Raw genomic sequence first — 22371 nt, 5'->3', positions numbered from 1 at the left:
TGACGGGACGCAGTGGAGAAAAATCAAGAGAAAGTACTGGGAGGAGTTTGTAGGTGACGCAAGGAACATATGGTTTGGTTTAAGCGCGGATGGCATTAATCCTTTTCGGGAGCAGAGCAGCAATCACAGCACCTGGCCCGTGACTCTATGCATCTATAACCTTCCTCCTTGGTTGTGCATGAAGCGGAAGTTCATTATGATGCCAGTTCTCATCCAAGGCCCTAAGCAACCCGGCAACGACATTGATGTGTACCTAAGGCCATTAGTAGAAGAACTTTACAATTGTGGATTGGAAACGGTGTACGTGCGTGGGTTGAGCACAAACAGGAGGAATTTAACCTGGATGCATTGCTGTTTGTCACCATCAATGATTGGCCTGCTCTCAGTAACCTTTCAGGACAGACAAACAAGGGATACCATGCATGCACGCACAGTTTAGATGACAACGAAAGTATATGCCTGGACAAATTCAGGTAGAATGTGTACCTGGGGCATTGTCGATTCCTTCCAACCAACCATCAATGTCGAAAGAAAGGCAAGCACTTCAAAGGCGAGGCAGATCACCGGAAGAAGCCCGCCATGCGTACCGGTGATCACATACTTGCTATGGTCAATGATTTAAAAGTAATCTTCGGAAAGGGTCCCGGTGGACTATCTATTCGGAATGACCCTGAGGGTCATGATACGTCTCCAACGTATCTATAATTTATGAAGTATTCTTGCTATTATATTATCTGTTTTGGATGTCTAATGGGCTTTATTATACACTTTTATATTATTTTTGGTACTAACCTATTAACCGGAGGCCTAGTCCAAACTATTGTTTTTGCCTATTTCTTTCAAAGAAAAGGAATACCAAACGGAATCCAAACGGAATGAAACCTTCAAAAAAGTTATTTTTGGAATGGAAGAAATCCAGGAGACTTGGAGTTGAAGCAAGGGAAGCTTTGAGGCGGCCACGAGGCAGGGGGGCGCCCCCCTCTGGGCACGCCCCCACCCTCATGGGCCCCTCGAGGCTCCCCTGACCGACTTCTTTCGCCTATATATCTCCATATACCCTAAAAACACCGAGGAACATAATAAATCGGGACCTCCGCCGCCGCAAGGCTCCGTAGCCACCAAAACCCAATCGGGACCCCGTTCTGGCACCCTGCCGGAGGGGGGGATCCCTCACCGGTGGCCATCTTCATCATCCCGATGCTCTCCATGACGAGGAGGGAGTAGTTCACCCTCGGGGATGAGGGTATGTACCAGTAGCTATGTGTTTGATCTCTCTCTCTCTCTCTCTCTCTCTCTCTCTCGTGTTCTTGATTTGGCACGATCTTGATTTATCGCGAGCTTTGCTACTATAGTTGGATCTTATGATGTTTCTCCCCCTCTACTCTCTTGTAATGGATTGAGTTTTCCCTTTGAATTTATCTTATTGGATTGATTCTTTAAGGAATTGAGAACACTTGATGTATGTCTTGTCGTGCTTATATGTGGTGACAATGGGATATTCACGTGATTTACTTGATGTATGTTTTGGTGATCAACTTGCGGGTTCCGTGACCTTGGGAATCTATGCATAGGGGTTGGCACACGTTTACGTCTTGACTCTCCGGTAGAAACTTTGGGGCACTCTTTGAAGTACTTTGTGTTGGTTGAATAGATGAATCACAGATTGTGTGATGCATATCGTATAATCATGCCCATGGATACTTGAGGTGACAATGGAGTATCTAGGTGACATTAGGGTTTTGGTTGATTTTTGTCTTAAGGTGTTATTCTAGTATGAACTCTATGATAGATCGAACGGAAAGAATAGCTTCATGTTATTTTACTACGAACTCTTGTATAGATAGATAAAAAATGATAACTTTGAGGTGGTTTCATACCCTACCATAATCTCTTCCTTTGTTCTCTGCTATTAGTGACTTTGGTGTGACTCTTTGTTGCATGTTTAGGGATAGTTATATGATCCAGTTATGTTATTATTGTTGAGAGAACTTGCACTAGTGAAAGTATGAACCTTAGGCCTTGTTTCCTACCATTGCAATATCGTTTATGCTCACTTTTATCGCTTGCTACCTTCTTGTTCTTATAATTTCACATTACAAAATCCTATATCTACCATCCATATTGCACTTCTATCACCATCTCTTCGCCGAACTAGTGCACCTATACAATTTACCATTGTATTGGGTGTGTTGGGGACACAAGAGACTCTTTGTTATTTGGTTGCAGGGTTGTTTGAGAGAGACCATCTTCATCCTACGCCTCCCACGGATTGATAAACCTTAGGTCATCCACTTGAGGGAAATTTGCTATTGTCCTACAAACCTCTGTACTTGGAGGCCCAACAACGTCTAGACGAAGAAGGTTGTGTAGTAAACATCAATCTCTTTTCTGGTGCCGTTGCCGGGGAGTTGAGTGCTTGAAGGTATATCTTTAGATCTCGCAATCGAATTTTTTTGTTTCTTGTTTTATCACTAGTTTCGTCTATAAAAGAAAACTACAAAAAATGGAATTGAGTTTGTCTCATATGCTTCATCTTTTTAATATCTTTCGTGAGAATGATGGTAAGGAAAATTGTGCTCAAGTGCTAGAAGAAGAAGTCTATAAAATGTTTGGCACTAAATCTTTGAATGAGGAGCATGATTGCAATGTTATTAGTATGAATTCTTTGAATACCCATGATGCTAATGATATGCAAAGCCACAAGCTTGGGGATGCTATGTTTGATGAATATGATATTTTTTGTCCCCCAAGTTTTGATGAGCAAATTTATTATGATAAAAGCATGCTTACTATTTATGATGATTAATGTGATGACACGTATGCTATAGAGAATAAAGATAACCATGAAACTTGTCATCATGATTCTAATTTTCAATTGGATTATGCCTCACATGATAGTTATTTTGTTGAGTTTGCTCCCACTACTATTGATGAGAAGAAATTTTCTTATGTGGAGAGTAATAAAAATTCTGTACTTGTAGATCATGAAAATAATGCTTTATGTTCTGGTTATATTATTGAATTCATTCATGATGCTACTGAAAATTATTATGAGGGAGGAATATATGCTTGTAGGAATTGCAATAATATTAAGTTTCCTCTCTATGTACTTAAAATTTTGAAGTTATGCTTGTTTTGCCTTCCTATGCTAGTTGATTATTGATCCCATAAGTTGTTTTCTCACAAAAGCCCTATGCATAGGAAGTGGGTTAGGCTTAAATGTGCTATTCATATGCTTCATGATGCTCCCATTATGTTTCAATTCTTATCTTTTATGTGAGCATCATTGTTATCATCATGCCTAGCTAGGGGCGTTAAACGTTAGCGCTTATTGGGAGGCAACCCAATTTTATTCTTTGCTTTTTGCTCCTGTTTAGTAATAAATAATTTATCTAGCCTCTGGTTAGATGTGTTTTTAAGTTTTAATTAGTGTTTGTGCCAAGTAGAACCTTTGGGAAGACTTGGGTGAAGTCTTTGTGATCTTGCGTAAAAAACAGAAACTTTAGCGCTCACATGATTAGCTGTCATTTTTTACAGAAGAGTGCTTTTAAGTTGATTATTTTTGCAGAAGATTAATAGAAAAATTCCTAAGGTACACCAATTTATTTTATAATTTTTGGAGTTCCAGAAGTATACGTTTGATACAGATTACTACAGACTGTTCTGTTTTTGACAGATTCTGTTTTCAGTGTGTTGTTTGCTTATTTTGATGAATCTATGAGTAGTATCGGAGGGTATGAACCATAGAGAAGTTGGAATACATTAGATATTACATCAATATGAATTTGAATGAGTTCACAACAGTACCTAAGTGGTGGTTTTATTTTCGTATACTAACGAAGCTTACGAGTTTTGTGTTGTGAAGTTTTCAAGTTTTGGGTAAAGATTCGATGGACTATGGAATAAGGAGTGGCAAGAGCATAAGATTGGGGATGCCCAAGGCACCCCAAGTTAATATTCAAGTACAACCAAGAGCCTAAGCTTGGGGATTCCCCGGATGGCATCCCCTCTTTCGTCATCGTTCATCGGTAACTTTACTTGGAGCTATATTTTTATTTACCACATGATATGTGTTTTGCTTGGAGCATCATTTTATTTTGTTAGTATTTTCTTGATCTTATTTATAATAATGTTTTGCGTCTCTATTTTCAATAAAAATGTCAAGGATAGCCTTTACCATGCTTATTTTGCAAGTATACATGTTGCTGTTTCAAAACAGAAAGTTTACCGCTGTTGCAAAAATTCCCTAGAAAAGTCAGAGAGTGATATAATGTTGAAAGTTTTTGAATATTGATCTCTGATAAATCTTATACAGTGTGATATTTTTCTCATAATTTTTGGAGTTAGGGAAGTATGATGAATCTTGCATTCTTTACAGACTATACTGTTTTGGCAGATTGCTGTTATGTTTGCATTGTTTGCATATGCTTGCTTGTTTAATCATTCTATTTGAGGATAGGAGTATTAAATATGAAGAGACATTTAGTATGCAATGTTGAATAATAATGTTAGTAATTTGTTACAGTAGAAAATGATAAGGTTATTGCAGTGTTTTATACTAACTTATCTCACGAGTTCTTGTTGAGTTTTGTGTGGATGAAGTTTTTGAGATTTAGGGAAACCGTGATATAAAAGGAATTAAGGAGACACAAACGCTCAAGCTTGAGGATGCCCAATGCACCCCAGTATAATATTTCAAGAAGTCTCAAGCATCCAAGCTTGGGGATGCCCCGGTAGGCATCCCACCTTTCTTCTTCAACAATTATCGGCAAGTATCGGTTGAACCTAAGTTTTTGCTTCTTCACATGATTTGTGCTATCCTTGAAATGTCATTTTGTTTTGTTTTGCTTGCTGCTTGAATAAAATACATTAGATCTGAAATTCTTAAATGAGATAGAGTCCTCACATAGCTAAATAATTATTTGACTACTCATTGATCTTCACTTATATCTTTTTGGAGTAGTTTGTCATTTACTCGTGTACTTCACTGATATCCTATGAGTAAATGGTTGAATGAGTTGAATATCATAAATCTGAAATTATATATGTTTCATATGCTTATGCCATGGAGAGTGATGCCTTCACATATAAGAAGTAGAGGTTGTAAATTTATTGAAGGTTAGCAAATATTGTATTGGTCACTTGAATAATTCATGAAATAATATTGAAGGAGGAGAGATTTCACATATAAATATACTATCATGGACATCTTTTGTAGTTGTGAGCACTCATTAAAATATGACATGCTAAAAGGTTGGCGTTGGACAAGGAAGACAACGTAATGGGTTATGTTTTCCTATATCTGAAATGTTATATTGTCTTGGATCATCCAACATGTTGAGCTTGCCTTTCTCCCTCATGCTAGACAAATTCCATGCACTAAGTAGAGATACTACTTGTGCTTCCGAATATCCCTTAAACCAGTTTTGCCATGAGAGTCCACCATACCTACCTATGGATTGAGTAAGATCATTCAAGTTGTCATCGGTGCATGCAATAAAAATTTCTCTCTAAATATGTATGACTTATTAGTGTGAAGAAAATAATCTTTATACGATCTTGTTATAGAAGCAATAAAAGCGACGGACTGCATAATAAAGGTCCATATACAAGTGGCAATACAAAGTGACGTTCTTTTGCACTAAGTTTTTGTGCATCCAACCATAAAAGTGCATGACAACCTTGGCTTCCCTCTGCGAAGGGCCTATCTTTTACTATCATCTTCTACCCTTATATAAGAGTCATGGTGATCAACACCTTTCCTTTTTACATTTTTTTTGCTTTCGCAAGCACTTTCTGTTGGGGTGATCCGGATATATATATCAACTTGGATGTAGGCATTAATAAATGATTACTGTTGACATTACCTTTGAGGTAAAAGGTTGGGAGGCAAAACTATAAGCCCCTATCTTTCTCTGTGTTCGATTAAAACTTTGGACCCATAAATATCATGTGAGTGTTAGCAATTGTGAAAGATTAAATGATAGTTGAGTATGTGGAGTTTACTAAATCAAAGCTCTGACATAGACCCTTCCTGAAAATAAGATGAATTGTAATTGTTTGATAACTGAGAATGTGCTTTGCTAGTTTTCAAGATAGTTTATGGTCTATGCTTTAACATGTAAATTGCTTGTTACTTGATCATGAAAAGTTTTATGAGATGAGCTACTGTTATGATATATAAATGATGCTAGAAAAGGTGACTAAAATTATCATTGATCAAACTTGTGCACCTGCTAGCATTCACACTTCATAAATTCTTTCTTTTATCATTTACCTACTCGAGGACGAGCAGGAATTAAGCTTGGGGATGCTGATACGTCTCCAACGTATCTATAATTTATGAAGTATTCATGCTATTATATTATCTATTTTGTATGTCTAATGGGCTTTATTATACACTTTTATATTATTTTTGGGACTAACCTATTAACCGGAGGCCCAGTCCAAATTGCTGTTTTTGCCTATTTCAGTGTTTGGAAGAAAAGGAATACCAAACGGAATGAAACCTTCGGAAAAGTTACTTTTGGACCGGAAGAAATCCAGGAGACTTGGAGTTGAAGCAAGGGAAGCTTTGAGGTGGCCACGAGGCAGGGGGCGCCCCCCGCCCCTCTAGGCGCGCCCCCACCCTCGTGGGCCCCTCGAGGCTCTCCTCACATATACCCTAAGAACACCGGGGAACATAATAGATCGGGAGCTCCGCCGCCGCAAGCCTCTGTAGCCACCAAAAACCAATCGGGACCTCGTTCCGGCACCCTGCCGGAGGGGGGATCCCTCATCGGTGGCCATCTTCATCATCTCGGCGCTCTCCCTGACGAGGAGGGAGTAGTTCACCCTCGGGGTTGACGGTATGTACTAGTAGCTATGTGTTGGATCTCTCTCTCTCGTGTTCTTGATTTGGCACGATCTTGATGTATTGTGAGCTTTGCTATTATAGTTGGATCTTATGTTGTTTCCCCCCCCCCCCTCTGCTCTCTTGTAATGGATTGAGTTTTCCCTTTGAAGTTATCTTATCGGATTGATTCTTTAAGGATTTGAGAACACTTGATGTATGTCTTGTCGTGCTTATCTATGGTGACAATGGGATATTCATGTGATTTACTTGATGTATGTTTTGGTGATCAACTTGCGGGTTCTGTGACCTTGGGAATCTATGCATAGGGGTTGGCACACGTTTACGTCTTGACTCTCCGGTAGAAACTTTGGGGCACTCTTTGAAGTACTTTGTGTTGGTTGAATAGATGAATCTTAGATTGTGTGATGCATATCGTATAATCATGCCCACGGATACTTGAGGTGACAATGGAGTATCTAGGTGACATTAGGGTTTTGGTTGATTTGTGTCTTAAGGTGTTATTCTAGTATGAACTCTATGATAGATCGAACGGAAAGAATAGCTTCATGTTATTTTACTACGAACTCTTGAATAGATAGATCAAAAATGATAACTTTGAGGTGGTTTCGTACCCTACCATAATCTCTTCCTTTGTTCTCTGCTATTAGTGACTTTGATGTGACTCTTTGTTGCATGTTGAGGGATAGTTATATGATCCAGTTATGTTATTATTGTTGAGAGAACTTGCACTAGTGAAAGTATGAACCTTAGGCCTTGTTTCCTACCATTGCAATACCGTTCAAGCTCACTTTTATCGCTTGCTACCTTGTTGTTCTTATAATTTTAGATTACAAAAACCTATATCTACCATCCATATTGCACTTGGATCACCATCTCTTCGCCGAACTAGTGCACCTATACAATTTACCATTGTATTGGGTGTGTTGGGGACACAAGAGACTCTTTGTTATTTGGTTGCAGGGTTGTTGGAGAGAGACCATCTTCATCCTATGCCTCCCACGGATTGATAAACCTTAGGTCATCCACTTGAGGGAAATTTGCTACTGTCCTACAATCCTCTGTACTTGGAGGCCCAACAACGTCTACAAGAAGAAAGTTGTGTAGTAGACATGAGGTCACGCACCCATGTGGAAGAAGAAATCTATATTTCGGGACCTGCCCTACTGGAAAGACCTAGAGGTCCGCTCTTCAATCGACATGATGCACATGACGAAGAACCTTTGCGTGAACCTGCTAGGCTTCTTGGGCGTGTATGGGAAGACAAAAGATGCACCAGAGGCACGGGAGTTCCTGAAACGTTTCCACAAAAAAGACGGCATGCCTCCAAAGCAGTATGAAGGTCCTGCCAGCTATGCTCTTACCAAAGAAGAGAAGGAAATCTTCTTTGAATGCCTGCTCAGTATGAAGGTCCCGTCTGGCTACTCGTTGAATATAAAGGGAATAATAAAAATGGCAGTGAAAAATTTCCAGAACCTAAAGTCTCATGACTGCCACGTGATTATGACGCAACTGCTTGCGGTTGCATTAAGGGGGCTTCTACCGGAAAACGTTCGATTAGCCATTGTGAAGCTAGGTTCATTCCTCAATGCAATCTCTCAAAAGGTGATCGATCCAGAAATCCTACCAAGGTTAAGGAGTGATGTGGCGCAATGTCTTGTCAGTTTCGAGCTGGTGTTCCTACCATCCTTCTTCAATATCATGACGCACGTCCTAGTTCATCTAGTCGACGAGATTATCGTTCTGGGTCGTGTACTTCTACACAATTTGTTCCCCTTTAAGAGGTTCATGGGAGTCCTAAAGAAATATGTCCGTAACCGTGCTAGGCCAGAAGGAAGCATCTCCATGGGCCATCAAATAGAGGATGTCATTGGGTTTTGTGTTGACTTCATTCCTGACCTTAAGAAGATAGGTCTCCCTCAATCGGGGTATGAGGGAAGACTGGGTGGAAAAAGGCACGCTAGGAGGGGACTCAATAATATGTAGGGACGGGCATTCTTGGTCTCAAGCACACTACACGGTTCTACAAAATTCTACCTTGGTGACCCCGTATGTCAATGAACACAAGAACATTCTGTGCTCCAAACACCCGGACCAGTGTGACGACTGGATTACATGTGAACACATCAGGAGTTTCGGTAGTTGGTTCCAAACATGTCTCATGTGTGACAACACTGTTTCTGATGAACTGTATTCATTGGCGAGGGAACCATCTTCGACTGTAATGACTTACAAAGGGTATGAGATAAATGGGAATACATTTTACACGATCACCCAAGATCAAAAGAGCAGCAACCAAAACAGTGGTGTCCACTTTGATGCAACAATCAAGAGGGGAAAGGACACATATTATGGTTACATAGTGGACATATGGGAATTTGACTATCGATATGATATTAAGGTCCCTTTGTTCAAGTGCAAATGGGTCAATCTGTTAGGAGACGGGGTACAGGTAGACCCACAGTACGAAATGACAACAGTGGATCTGAACAATCTGGGGTACACAGACGAGCCATTCGTCCTAGCCAACGATGTGGCGCAAGTTTTCTATGTGAAGGACATGTCTACCAAACCGAGAAAAAGAAAAGATAAGGAAGCGGATACATCATACGATGAGCCAAAGCGCCACATAGTTCTTTCAGGAAAAAGAGACATTGTGGGATTGGAGGGTAAGACAGACGTGTCTGAAGATTATGAAAAGTTTCATGAAATTCCTCCATTCAAAGTTAAGGCTGACCCAAGCACCCTGTTAAACGATGAAGATTATCCATGGTTACGGCTAAATAAGCAACGGACACAAGCAAAGAAAAAGTGAAGACTTTCTATCAACAACTATTATGAGATGCCTCTGATCTAGAATATCAGTGCAGCTACATTTGAACAAATGAAATCCCTTTGTAACGGATAAGTTTCCATCTGAAACCCTGATACTTCCAAAGAGATTGTCTGTTTTGTACACGAAGTGCATCCACTTTTTGTCGTAGCCCTCTCAACTTTTTAGCACATGTTATGTGGGTGAAATGATGATACCATGCCAACTTTCAACCTTTTCAGAGTTCAATTGTAGTGCTTTTTCAATTTCAGGGTCATTTAGCTCAATAAAATCAGTACATGCATGAAAAATACCAAATGAAGTCAGAGAGGGTTGAAAATTGATGATGTGGCTTTTAATGGTGCATTTTGAACACACAAAAATTCTGGAGTTCAAATAAGTTCAAAAAAATGGAATACCTTTGTAATAGATGGGTTTCCGTCCAAAACCCTGATACTTCAAAAGAGATTGTCCATTTTGCACACGAAGTGCATCTAGTTTTTGCCGTAACCCTCTCAACTTTTTAGCACATGCTATGTGGATGAAATGATGATACCATGCCAACTTTCAACCTTTTTAGAGTTCATTTGTAGTGCTTTTCAATTTCAGGGTCATTTAGCTCAAATAATGAACTAATAGCAAAAAGTATGAACTAATAGCAAAAAGAATGAACTAAAAATAATCAATTAAAATATTCTGTTATGATCAACTAAAACAAAACTATAATATCCTTCAATAGCAAAAAGAATCAACTAAAAAGCATTTATAAAACTGCAATAGCAAAAGGAATCAACTCAAAAAACTTTTATAAACCTCTAGTATTATTGAAACTAAAATTATATAAAATTTATGCAACCAAAATCATCAAAGAATTTTCTGTTCAAAACATTAAAAGCAAAAAGAATTTTCATAACTATTTTTTTGTAGAAACTTTAATAGCAAAAAGAATTATCATAAAGAATTTTTGTGTTAGAAACTAAAATAACAAAATCTATTTTTCAATATAATGATAAAACATAGTAATATTAAATAGCAGGAAAAAGAATCACTCAAAAAATTATTTTCACAGTAAAGTTATTCAAAAACTAGTGATTCACACAAATTTCAGAAAATTCAGATTTAAACTATTCAAATTGGAAAACAAATGGCAGTAACAGAAATTTTATAATTTTTATAACCTGAAAGAAAAAAGAACTAAAATATAAAGCAAAAAACAAAAGAAAATAAATAATGCAAAAAATAGAAAAAAACTGGGAAAAATAAAAAAATGCCACCGACTGGGCCACCCCGGCCTGAATACGACTAGAAACCCTACCATGGGCCAGGATTCAGGCCTGCAGAAGGCCCAGTAGGCCCATCAGGCATAGCAGTCACAATTAGGCCCGTAAGCCTGCAATGGAGAGGAGCTCGAGAGGGGTGCGCTAGTGGGGCTTATAAACCACTGCGCGCTCCTCTCAACTACCGAGGTGGGACTAAAGTTTTGGCCACGGGCAGCACCGGGACCTTAGGTCAAAGAGGCCTTTGGTATCGGTTGGTGGCACCAGCCGGTACCAAAGGGGGGCACTGGTACCGGTTGCTTCCACGAACCGGTACCAAAGGGTTTGGTATATAAGAAGGACTTGCAAAAAATTTCAGTTCATCTCGCAGTTGCCTCCCGACGCCGTGCCGAACACCACGACGCCGCCAGGCTGCCGGACCGTGCCCTCGCCGTTGCCGATGCCCTCGCCCTCGCCACGCGTTGTCCTCGTCACCGTCCTCGAGCCCGCCGTCCTCATCGCTGACGCGCCCTCGGCCCCGACGCGCCGGCCCCTACCCGCCCCGACGCCGCCCGCCGTCCTTGTCGCCGACGCCCTCTACCCCGACGCGGCCCTGCCCGCCCCGACGGACCCCTGCCCGCCGCCGACGCCCTCTGCCCGCCGTGCGGCCCCTGCCCTGACGCGGCCCTGCCCACCCCGATGCGCCCCTGCCTGCCGCCGATGCCCTCTGCCCCGCTCTGCGCCCCCTTCCCCGACGCCTCCCTCTGTGAGCACCGCGCCCCTGCCCCCGCCGCCGCGTCGCGGCTTTTTTTGTTATATATTTTTTTAGATGTTCATATATGTATGTATTTTCATATGTATGTATGTATTTTTAGATGTTTTTACATGTTCATATATGTATGTGGGTATGTAGTTTTTAGATGTATTTTTTGTATGCATGTATGTACTTTTTATATGTATGGAAAAGAGGAAGAAGGAAGAAAAAGAAGGAGAGGAAAAAGGAAAATAAGTAGAGGAAGGAGAATAAGAAGAGAAGAAGAAGAAGTGAGGAAGAAGAGGAGAGAGAAAATAAGAAGAGGAATAAGAAGGAAAAAAAGGAGAAGAAGAAGGAATAGAGGAGAAGAAGAAAAATAGAAAATGGAAAAAAGAGAGGAGAAGAAGAAGGAATTCTCCTCCTCTTTTTTTTCTTTTTTTCTTCTATTTCTTCTTCTTCTCCTCCTATAGAGGGTCGTCGAGGGTAGAGGGTCGTCGAGGGTCGAGGGTCGTCGAGGGGTCGAGGGTCGTCGAGGGGTCGAGTGTCGAGGGTCGTCGAGGGTCAAGGGTCAAGGGTCGTCGAGGGGTCGAGTGTTGAGGGTCGAGGATCAAGGGTCGTCGAGACTCGAGGGTCAAGAGTCGTCGAGGGGTCGAGGGGTCAAGTGTCGAGGGTCGTCGAGGGTCGAGGGTCGTCGAAGGGTTGAGTGTCGAGCGTCATCTAGGGGGCGAGGGTCGTCGAGGGGTCGAGGGTCATCGAGGGGTCGAGGGTCGTCGAGGAGTCAATTTTTTCTGTATTATATGATGATGATATATATGATGATATATGAAAACTAGCTTGGTCAATTTTTTATACTAGATGATGATGATAATGATGATATATATATGGCTGAGCTATTCTGTTACCCCTCGCTCCTAGGGGCGACGCGCGACACCATCTCTCCCTTTCCCTCTCCCCGACCCAGTCCACCAGCTCGAATCGGCCCGATCCAAAAGAAAAAGGAATTGCTAGCTCCATCCTTCCCGATCCCCATCTCCTCCTACAGTGCGCCACCACCACCTGCCCGCCGCCACCCCCGCACCGACGCCGTGCGCCGCCACCCTCCGCCCCGCCGCCGTGCACCGCCGCCCCCCGCCCCGTGCCCTCAGCCCCTTCCCTAACCTCCCACCTCCTGCTACCCACGCGTCGGCAGCCCCAAACCCCGGCGACCCGAAGCCCTGCACCCCCAATCCCGGAGAAGCGCCCGCGCCGGCGACTTGCTCTGCGCCCCGACCCCATTTCCGTCCACGGCAACATCAAGGCCCCCAACCTGCTCCTCGACCAGACAATGCACGACCGCGTGGGGAGGACGGCGGAGTCGGGCTCGGAGGGAGGCGAGATGCAGCTGACCGACCAAGCCAACCACGTTGACGGCTGGCACGGACGGCGGGTGGCGGCAGCATCGCAACAACATGGTTGCAGTGCGGAAGCGGCACAACTACGTACAAGAAGATTATCATGGTCGGCTCCTCATCTCCAACATCACCAAGGTAACAATCTACAAAGGGGCCTGCTGCCATGGCTTGCCTTCCCCAGGGAGTGCTGTGAGGCCGCGCTCCACTTCTTTCGTTCGTGCAGCAGCAGCAGCAGTACAAGCATACGCACTTCTTCAGTACACATGCATGATGCCTGGGCTTATCTCTTGCCTTTTTTTAATTGGCGCTAGGTTGCATCTTGCCGTGGAAAAGCCTTGATTGATTCTGTTTCTGATGCATCAATAATCTTAATGTGTTTGTTAACTACATCGCTCTTGTCTAGGACAATGTTTACTGTATTTTGTCAGGCAGTGCAGATTGTTCAGATAGGGAATACACTATTTCTATTTGTATCAGACAAGTACATTGTATTGTGTAGTGTGCACTAATTATTGGAGCATCAGGCAAAGCCTTTTGTGTTGATCACCTCTCTGAAATTCTACTCTTTTGCTCTGTCTTTGTGCTGGTCAGTTCTCTGAACATTCTTACACTCAGTGGCTATCAGTTCCAACTTCCAACACACAGGGAGGCAATGCATGGCGCAGACAACCATTTAGATCACGCCTACCTAATTGGCCTACGCTATGTCCCACACGGTTACCATTCCAAGAAATCTTCACAGCTCTCACATGCTCCAAGTTTATGAAATTTAACTTTGCTATATGTTCACAAAACAGTTCAGTATCTGTCAGAGACATAATTAGGTTATATATTAAATGGTAGTTTAGTACACATAAATTTGGTCGCGGTTTTGGCGTAAGAAATTCACATCAGTTCAAAATGAGAGACAGTAAAAGTTCGGAGATAAATAATTGAACATGAAATGAACTAGTGTGATTCAAATTCGGGTGACTATGTATTTTCTTATGCTTACAAGAATTGTAGCTTCCTTCTTGCTTGCTAATTGCTATAGCTTACAATACTTGGAGCATTTTTCGGTTGTGATCTGTACTTTAGGTGCTAACCAAAGAATATGCAAGGTTATTCAGATTGAGGATCTTAACTAATCATGTTAATGGTTGCTCTTGCTCCCTGTGCATTTTCACTCACCGAGAGCGACTACTCCAGAAAAAAAAAACATGGGAACGTGTTGCCCTCAGTCCTCTCTCGACAAATCCAGCAGTGCAGGTTCTCCTATGTGCCAAGTATTGCCAGCGGCGAAGCCTCCATCACTGCAGAAATGGTATGACTTCTTTGCAAAAAAAATAAGGTCTAGTAGTTTGTCTCAAAATCTCTTGTGTAGTTAATTTTTCCCTCAAAACAAATGTTTCGTATTCTCTTATTTCATATTGAGCCTTTGTCAGGAATTTCTGTATCAAAAAAGTAAAAAAGATGTGCATGTTTATGAGAAGAAAATTTCTGTACCACATGCCATTGCTTCACTTCCCTTGTTATGCTCTCTTCTCCCTAGTTCAAACATACTTGCACAAAAGGTTCAAATATTTAGTGTCTGCAAAAAAGAAATCATCGCCACATGTTCAAACTTCTTGCTCCAAAAAAGCTCTAAGGAAAAAGTATTGTTACAACACCGTCTACTGTTACTTGTCATATCAATTCCAATATTTGGGAAGGGTCACATCTTCACGTAGATAGCGTGACGGTAGGCGATTCTTCACTGGCAGTGGAGAAGTACAAACACATCGTCATAGTGAGTACAGATGTTGTGTAGTACTCATCTTTTTAATACAAACGTTTAAAAGTTTCTTTTTGAACATCTCCCAATTAATATACCTGAACATAATTATCTTTCTAACATGTACTTATATCACCTTCATTGGATTTTGTGTTTGTGCTTGTAACACAATCAGTTCAGGTCTCGATAGACCACAAGTTCAAGTTCACTAGTATTTATAAATGCTGGTAGCGGTACTAGTATTTAAAAATTTGTAACCTAAGAACTAAGCTTGCATCTTGTTACTTCTATGGAAGCACTGACCTAGTAAATTTTTTTGACTAACCATTGACCTGAGAATTAGACATGGTGCTCACTGTATTCTCTCAACCTTGGTTGTTCTTGGAATGCTTATAAGCTTGACATCTTTGATGAATCCAGCCCGAACTGAAGCCTGTCGGCGAGTCGGGCGTTGGGCCAACCGCTGTCGTCTGTCTACCTCCTTCGCCGGTGAGCCCATGCTCTTCTGCACTTGATGCTTGAGCCGCCTGCACTTCTTTTCTCTGTTCGAAAATTCCCAAAGCATCAGTACTTTGTATTAGGATACACCATGTTAGTTATACAAATTTCCATTATGCTTGTATGTCCAAAAATGTGTACAGTTACTGCTTTTGACTTCTTGTAGTGCAGAGAAGTTACCCTGTCGTGGGCTGACCTCAAGGCTCCTTCTCCATGTTGACACAATTGCAGGATTAATGTGCTACTGACCACGCAAGCTTCCTCAAGGAGCTCGTGTACAACGATACCGAAAGGAAAAACGGCTCCAGTTTTGAACTTCTTATTCAGTCATGCTATTACTGAGTGAAAATGGAGTGAAAGTGTATTGCAATTGATCTGTCTTAGACCTTGGCAATCCTCTATTTAGCCTGCTTGTTTTTTGGTCTGTAATTCAAGAACTTTGAGCTTCCTAATTCGGGTTTTTGTTAATTTGTTATGCCTAGAACAAACCGTTAAATCTGAAGAGGCTTCTAATAGCAAGAAAATGTACAGTCAGTGTGTTGTATGTGCCATTCATGTATGAAAAATGTGCAGTCGGTGTGGTGCAGATGTTATAGCTTCTTTCAAAGTTCAAAACAGATGGTACAGGAAGTACATGTATTCATGTGGGTTCTTGAAAGTTCTGTATAGGAATAGGCCGATGATTTTTGTGCTATGGATAATATGATTTATGTACATGTATTATATGTGTGAAAACAATTTTTGTGAGATGATGAAAGGAAAAATGGTTTGAATTAAAAATATTGATCAGTACGAGTTAAAAACGGTGGTCCGTTCGGAATAAAAACTTAAAATATGCCGTGGTTTGTGGGGAGGTTCGGCACCATCTCTAGCAGTTCGACAGGGACGCATCCCTCGGTACTACGATGTCGAGGCAAACATCCGCCCTCTTTGTCGAGGCAAACAGCCGCCCTCTTTGTGATCTGTTGCTATTCCTCATCTTGCACTGGCGGACTGATGATGCGGGAGCTGCCCACTTCGCTACAACCCCACGTGGATCTCTTTCTTTCTTCTCTCTCAAATTCGTTGAAAAACTTGGTTGCTTGTTCTTGTTAAAAAACATGCCGAGACACGCGACAGCCACCCCAGTTCGGGCGTAGTAAGTACCTCAGTACGAGTTAAAAACGGTGGTCCGTTCGGAATAAAAGAAATGACAGAAATTCAAATTGTACAGTTCAAGCAAAAAAAGAAATCCCATGAAAATTCTGCTTAGTAAGTACCCCAGTACAAGTCGTAAAATGAGAGAAGTTCAGAACAACGTTGTCAAAAAAATGTCGAGTTAAAAAAAACATTTTCTTTTTGAATAAAATATAATTCAGTTCGATGATACAAACCATACAAGTACACGGGTGATGATACAGTAAACCGTTTAAAACTTTTGAGAAAAATATTACCCAAAAAACAGAGCAAAGTCTAGTTAATGAAAACACGCTTAGTACAAACCCATGCAAGCATCAGTACAAGTACCTTTTTCGGAACCATTCAAAATTACTCTACAAAAAATAGCTCAGTACAAACATACACATATATCAGTACGACTACTCTGTTTTTTAGGCAAGAAAACAGCAAGATCCGTGATGCCGTATTCTAAATTACTCTTAAACGGTTGCGAAGTAGAGAAGACGTTTAACATGACTAAGTTTCGCATTTTCGATAGCTATCCAACGCTATATTATTTGCCATATTTCAACAAACTTTTTTAAAAAAATCGTGTTCAAAATCAAATTTGACCGTATTCGAATTCGTTTTTAAACCGTAAGGAATTAGAAAAACATTTCTATACGAAAAAGATGCGCATTTTCCATAGCTTTCCAACGCCTTATCATTTGTTTCAATCTGACAAACCGTTTGCAAAAAATCGCAAAAATATGTTTCGCCCAGAATTTCACTGTTTTCCAAATTACTTTTAAATCATATAGAATTAGAAAAAACAATACATATATGGAAGATGCGGATTTTCACCAGCTTTCCAACGCCATCTTATTTGCTCAATTCCGACAAATGGTTTGAAAACTGAGTCCAAAATACGATTCGCGTTTTCGGTTTTGAAAAAAACGGTTTTTTCAAAACTGCTCTTAAACCGCAATGATTTTGCAAAAATGGTCAATATACTTGAAATATGGTTGTCAAGAGCTTTCCAACGATATATTACACGCCCCATTCCGATAAAAAAATTACAAAAAGTTTTTGAACTAAAGAAGACGATCTGTTAAACACAACTGGAAGCATCAGTTCAACCGCTTCGAAAACATCAGTACAACCACCTGAAAACGTCAGTTCAAAAAGGGTAACAGAATAATATTCAGTTATGCGTAACAGACTTCCCAACACATGTTCTTCTTGTGTCCGATTGCTAGAGTGGTCTGAAAAACTGCGGGTGCGGTATTGGGGGCTGATCTGTGTCCTAACTCGTCGTGGCGGTTTTATGTGTGGAGTTTTGCTTTCCTTTGTGGAGGTGAAAAACAATCGTGCCACTTTTGAGTACAAATGGACCAGAATTCCTTTTGAGATAGTGTTTACACCTTGTTCTTTCATGTTGTATTGAACATGTATTTCGAAGCCAAAGTTGGTTGATGTTGTGAAGCATGGTGGTAAGATGCTAAAAGAGATTGCTACATAGATGATGCTAATGGTGTGGATGTCGTGTTGTTGGTCTGCTATAGACATTTGTGACCCAATATCCAGCGAACGTTCGTCGGAAGGGGTGGCATTTATGAACATTTTTGCTGGAAGTTTCTTCAGAGACGCATGGTAATTTTTCAGAGGTGCATGGCATTTTCTGGAAGCAAGAAATTTTTGCGACAAAAACATATAGAATTTGCCAGCCATCGAAAGGCGTTTGTTTGCCATCCTCTCCTAGGGAACGTTTACCAGTTAGTATTTTCGTTGTGCTTTTGGGTGTTGTTACGTCTTGGTTTGGATGGAAAATCATCCTTGTCTGTACTATTTTCATGTGGTTGGTACTTCTTAATATGTCTAGTTTTTTCCATGCGGTGGGTTTATTTATAGCGCCGAACTCGTCGTTGTCTCTTCCCCACCCATGTTATCTCTCCCTTGAGTAGCCCGGTTTGAAGGAAGGGAAAATTCCACCACAACGTACTGAATATTTTCTACAGATCGAATCAGACCAAATCGCACAAATCTAACACCATTCGTATGTATACGTGATCATAAAGCTGCGACTTTATTATCGTTATTATTACTAGCAAAAGGCCCCGTGCGTTGCAACGGGACAAAAAAACACACACGCTATTAACCCAATAACCACGACTTGAGACCTTAATACGTAGACGTTCTTTATTTTAAAATTGCATCACATTTGTGTTCCCGGCGGTGGTCTCAATGCTCACACAATGAAAATGCATTTGAATGTGGTCAATCCTAAGGCATCTCTCTCTCACACACATACACACAAACACACACAGACACACACACAGACACACACACGCGCGCACGCGCGCGCGCTCGCACGCACACAGTCACTGAGAATAAGATGAGAAAAATGTTGTTTTTCCCCATGAGGTTTTTTAGAGTTGTCTATGCGTGGTTATCAATGTTTTTTTCCTCTCAATCTGGTTTTAACGTGTGTTTATTTGCAATTTGGATCGCCGCCAATGCGGAAAAAAAATCCAGACCATGCACTATAGATTATGTTTGCATCCAAATTAATAGTTTAGAAATATTTAATAGCTAAAAGGAACAACATATTTGGATTCTACACATTTTTCTAATCAAGTTTCATATATAATATGTTAAAATCAAAGTTACGATTTAAAAGATATGGATAATTTTGTTTAGATAAACTGTGGATTGATTAATCGAAAGGTCAGGGGGTTTTCTGTTAAAACACAAAAAACGATTCGTATGACTTAAATACGTACGGCGGGTTGATTACCTAAAATCTCAGGGGGGTTTCTGAGAAAACTAAAAAAACGATTCGGTATGACTCAAAGATGGACTGCGGGTTGATTTCAACAAACTGCAGGGACTTTTTTGCAAATAAGGGTGACGGACGACAGAAACCCACCGTGCTTTATTATTAGGTATATATATATATATATATATATATATATATATATATATATATATATATATATATATATATATATATATATATATATATATATATATATATATATATATACAGACGGTCTATTCTACTAATATTAGCAAAATAACTATTCTGCACACCACTTCCGCACTGCACGCTGAACGTAAGTGCACTGCATCTTCTTGACGACGAGCACTGCAATATAGACTATTGAACTTTTCGTCGAAAAAACTGCATGTGTTACTTTTTCAGTACTATTTTCGCTCTAATTTTTTAACCGTTTATCGGATTGAGGCGTGTAATATATCGTTGAAAAGCTATGGATTAGGCGCAACTTCGACATGTTGAACACTTTTCGAGATTCCACACGGTTTAAGAGCAGTTTTAAAAATGGTGCGGCCCATGAAGAGTGGCAGCGAACATTTTTTGGCGATTTATTCTAAACCGCTCGTCGGAATGAAGCAAATGATACGCCCTTGGATAGATATCGTCGAGGCGCATCTTTTTCATATATAAATTTTTCTCTAATTCGTTACGGTTTAAGAGCAGTTTCAAATTTACTAAATCGCGAAGCTCTGTTTTTCAAATTTTTTGAAATTTTCGGTACTGTTTTTGTTCCAGTTTTTGAACCGTTTGTCGAAACGGGGCGTGTGATACGCCGTTGGAAAGCTAAGGACAAGGCGCAACTTTCATATGTTGAAATGGTTTTAAGATTCCTTAAGGTTTTTAGTTAATTTATAAAATCGTGAGGCTGACTTCGAGAGGCAGCAGCTGTTTTTTCGCGAAATTTTTGCAAACCGCTGGTCGAAATGATTCAAACGATACGCTGTTGGAAAGATATCGACGAGACGGAACTTTTTCATGTAGAACACACTCTCTAATTCTTTACGGTCTAAGAGCAGTTTTAAAATTAGTGAAAAGCGGACACTCTGTTTTTTCGCGACACCAAAATCGTCGTGGGACAGAAGAACGCACTGCTTCAAACTGAAAACCGCACTGCAACAAACAGACAAGTGCACTGCATCATTTCTTTTTGTCGGACGTAAACTTTCTCGCACAAGTTTTTGTTTCTTTTCTTCAACTTTTTTTTTGAACGTGAGTGGACCGCAACACTCCCGAAAGTGCAACGCAACACTACCCAAAGTGAACCTCATGACTTTTTGTTGTCTTTTTTTGTACTTGTTAATTTTTTACGGGCGTTGACCAAGCGAGTGAACCTCAGGGATTGAGAGAGTGAACTACATTTAATATAGAAGTGAGCTTCTTTTGAGATGTTTTTGCTTTGTGTTTACCAAGTGGACAACAAAGGAGTTCTATAGCGAATGTTAGTGAACCGTATGAGTTTACCAAGCGAGCTGCAGTAGGTTTCTACAAGTTTCTTCATTTTGTTACAAAAACGCCCCTGCAGTTTTACAAATCACCCACATAAAAACAAATATATCGAAGCAAATGGCAAACCGAACGCAAAGGCGCCGACCGGTGAACCGCACTCCATGGCCCGGCGAAGCGCACGACACAGCCTGGCGAACTGCACGTCGTTGTAGCACAAACCACCAGCATACAACCATACATAGCAGAATTAGCACTCGAGCACCACCAAGAAAACAACAGCAAAAACTGAGAGCGGCACACACAAACTGCATTGTAGCACCGCCCAGCCGGGACTTCACCACATTGCAGTGTAAATCTGAACATACAAAAAAACTAATTTGAAGTGTACACCGGAAGCACTCAATCAAACTGCATTGCCGCGATACCGAAACCACGCCCAACCAGCTAGCGAACTGCATGGTGGAAACCGGCGTGCCCGTGAACAGAAAGCCCATGCTACTGGACCGCATGTCGCGAGCCAAGGAACTGCACGACCTGGCAGGAGGGATACGACCAACCTCGCGAAGCGCACTCCATCACCGATCTGTTCTGCAAAAAAAAAAGAGTAAAATGAACCTCAAGAGCAAAAGTACAGCGGACTGCATTTGCACTTTTATTACTCTTCAGTAGAGACACAAGAAAACGCAAATCTCATCGATGGGAATAGCAAACTGCAGTGTAGTGATTTTCCTCCAAAAATCAAAACAGTGAACTGCAACAACCTCAAATGTTGGCATGGTTGGTTGTTCGTTGGTGAGGAGAAGAAGCAGGGGAACTCGGTGCACCGAGGAGAATCTCCAGGCCAGCAGGGCGGGCTATGGCGGAGCTGGGGCTAGACCTCGTGGGGGTAGGTGAGGTGAGCCCTGACCGGGCCAGAGATGAAGCCAGGACGAGGAGTTGAGGAGAGGGGTAGGCGAGCGCCGCGGTGGAGCAGGTTCTCGTCGCCGGATCTCACCGAAAAGTGGAGATCTCTCGGTTGGGATGGGGCAGGCAGGCAAGACACACACAGGCTCCGCACTGCACGGGCGTACCAGGCGGATTGAACTGGGGCTGTGGATCCAACGACTGTACGCGCTGGAGTTCAGGATCGTACAGATCCGTAGAGGGTGGGAGGTAGTGGGTCGCGCGGCCGCACTTGATGGAGGCGCTGGATCCGGTGCGGGGAAGGACGGCCGGCGGCTACCTCGAGCACCTCGAACCTCCTCTGGACGCCGCCGCACAGGAGCCTCCGAGGAGAACTGAGGTCACCGGCGAGAGAGAAGGAGCATCGACGGCAGATGGATCTGGGGCCAGGAAGCGGCTACCCGAACGAGCCTCTGCCGTGCTTCAGGAGGGACAGCGACACGGGGTCCTCACCTGGCCCGTGCGGCAGAGGTGGGCTAGTGGTGCATCGGGAGGTGGTAGTGGCAGCGCGATGGGAGGTGGTGGCCGGCGGCGCGGTGGGAGGTGGTGGCCGGGCGGTGTGCTGGGAGGTTGCGGACGGGCGGGGCGCTCGGTTGTGGCCGGCGGCGCTGGAAGTTTGCAGACGAGCGGCGCGCTGGGAAGTTGTGGGGGATCGGGGGGAGCCGTTGACCAGGGGAGTAGGGGTGGGTT

The 22371-nt window shown here is 41.9% G+C and overlaps 1 long non-coding RNA gene across 1 annotated transcript; it reads left to right on the top strand.

Annotated features, from left to right (window-relative positions):
- Positions 1 to 12849: 12849 nt before the first annotated feature.
- On the top strand, positions 12850 to 15917 carry LOC119274397. Its single transcript, XR_005135140.1, has 3 exons — positions 12850 to 14369; positions 15240 to 15308; positions 15549 to 15917. It is a non-coding gene; the product is annotated as an uncharacterized LOC119274397 (long non-coding RNA).
- The last annotated feature ends 6454 nt before the right edge of the window (positions 15918 to 22371 follow it).

This window comes from Triticum dicoccoides, chromosome 3B, assembly GCF_002162155.2.
Source record: "Triticum dicoccoides isolate Atlit2015 ecotype Zavitan chromosome 3B, WEW_v2.0, whole genome shotgun sequence".
NCBI lineage: Eukaryota > Viridiplantae > Streptophyta > Magnoliopsida > Poales > Poaceae > Triticum > Triticum dicoccoides.
The sequence above is the reverse complement of the archived record's forward strand: the minus strand, read 5'-3'. Positions and strand labels throughout refer to the sequence as shown.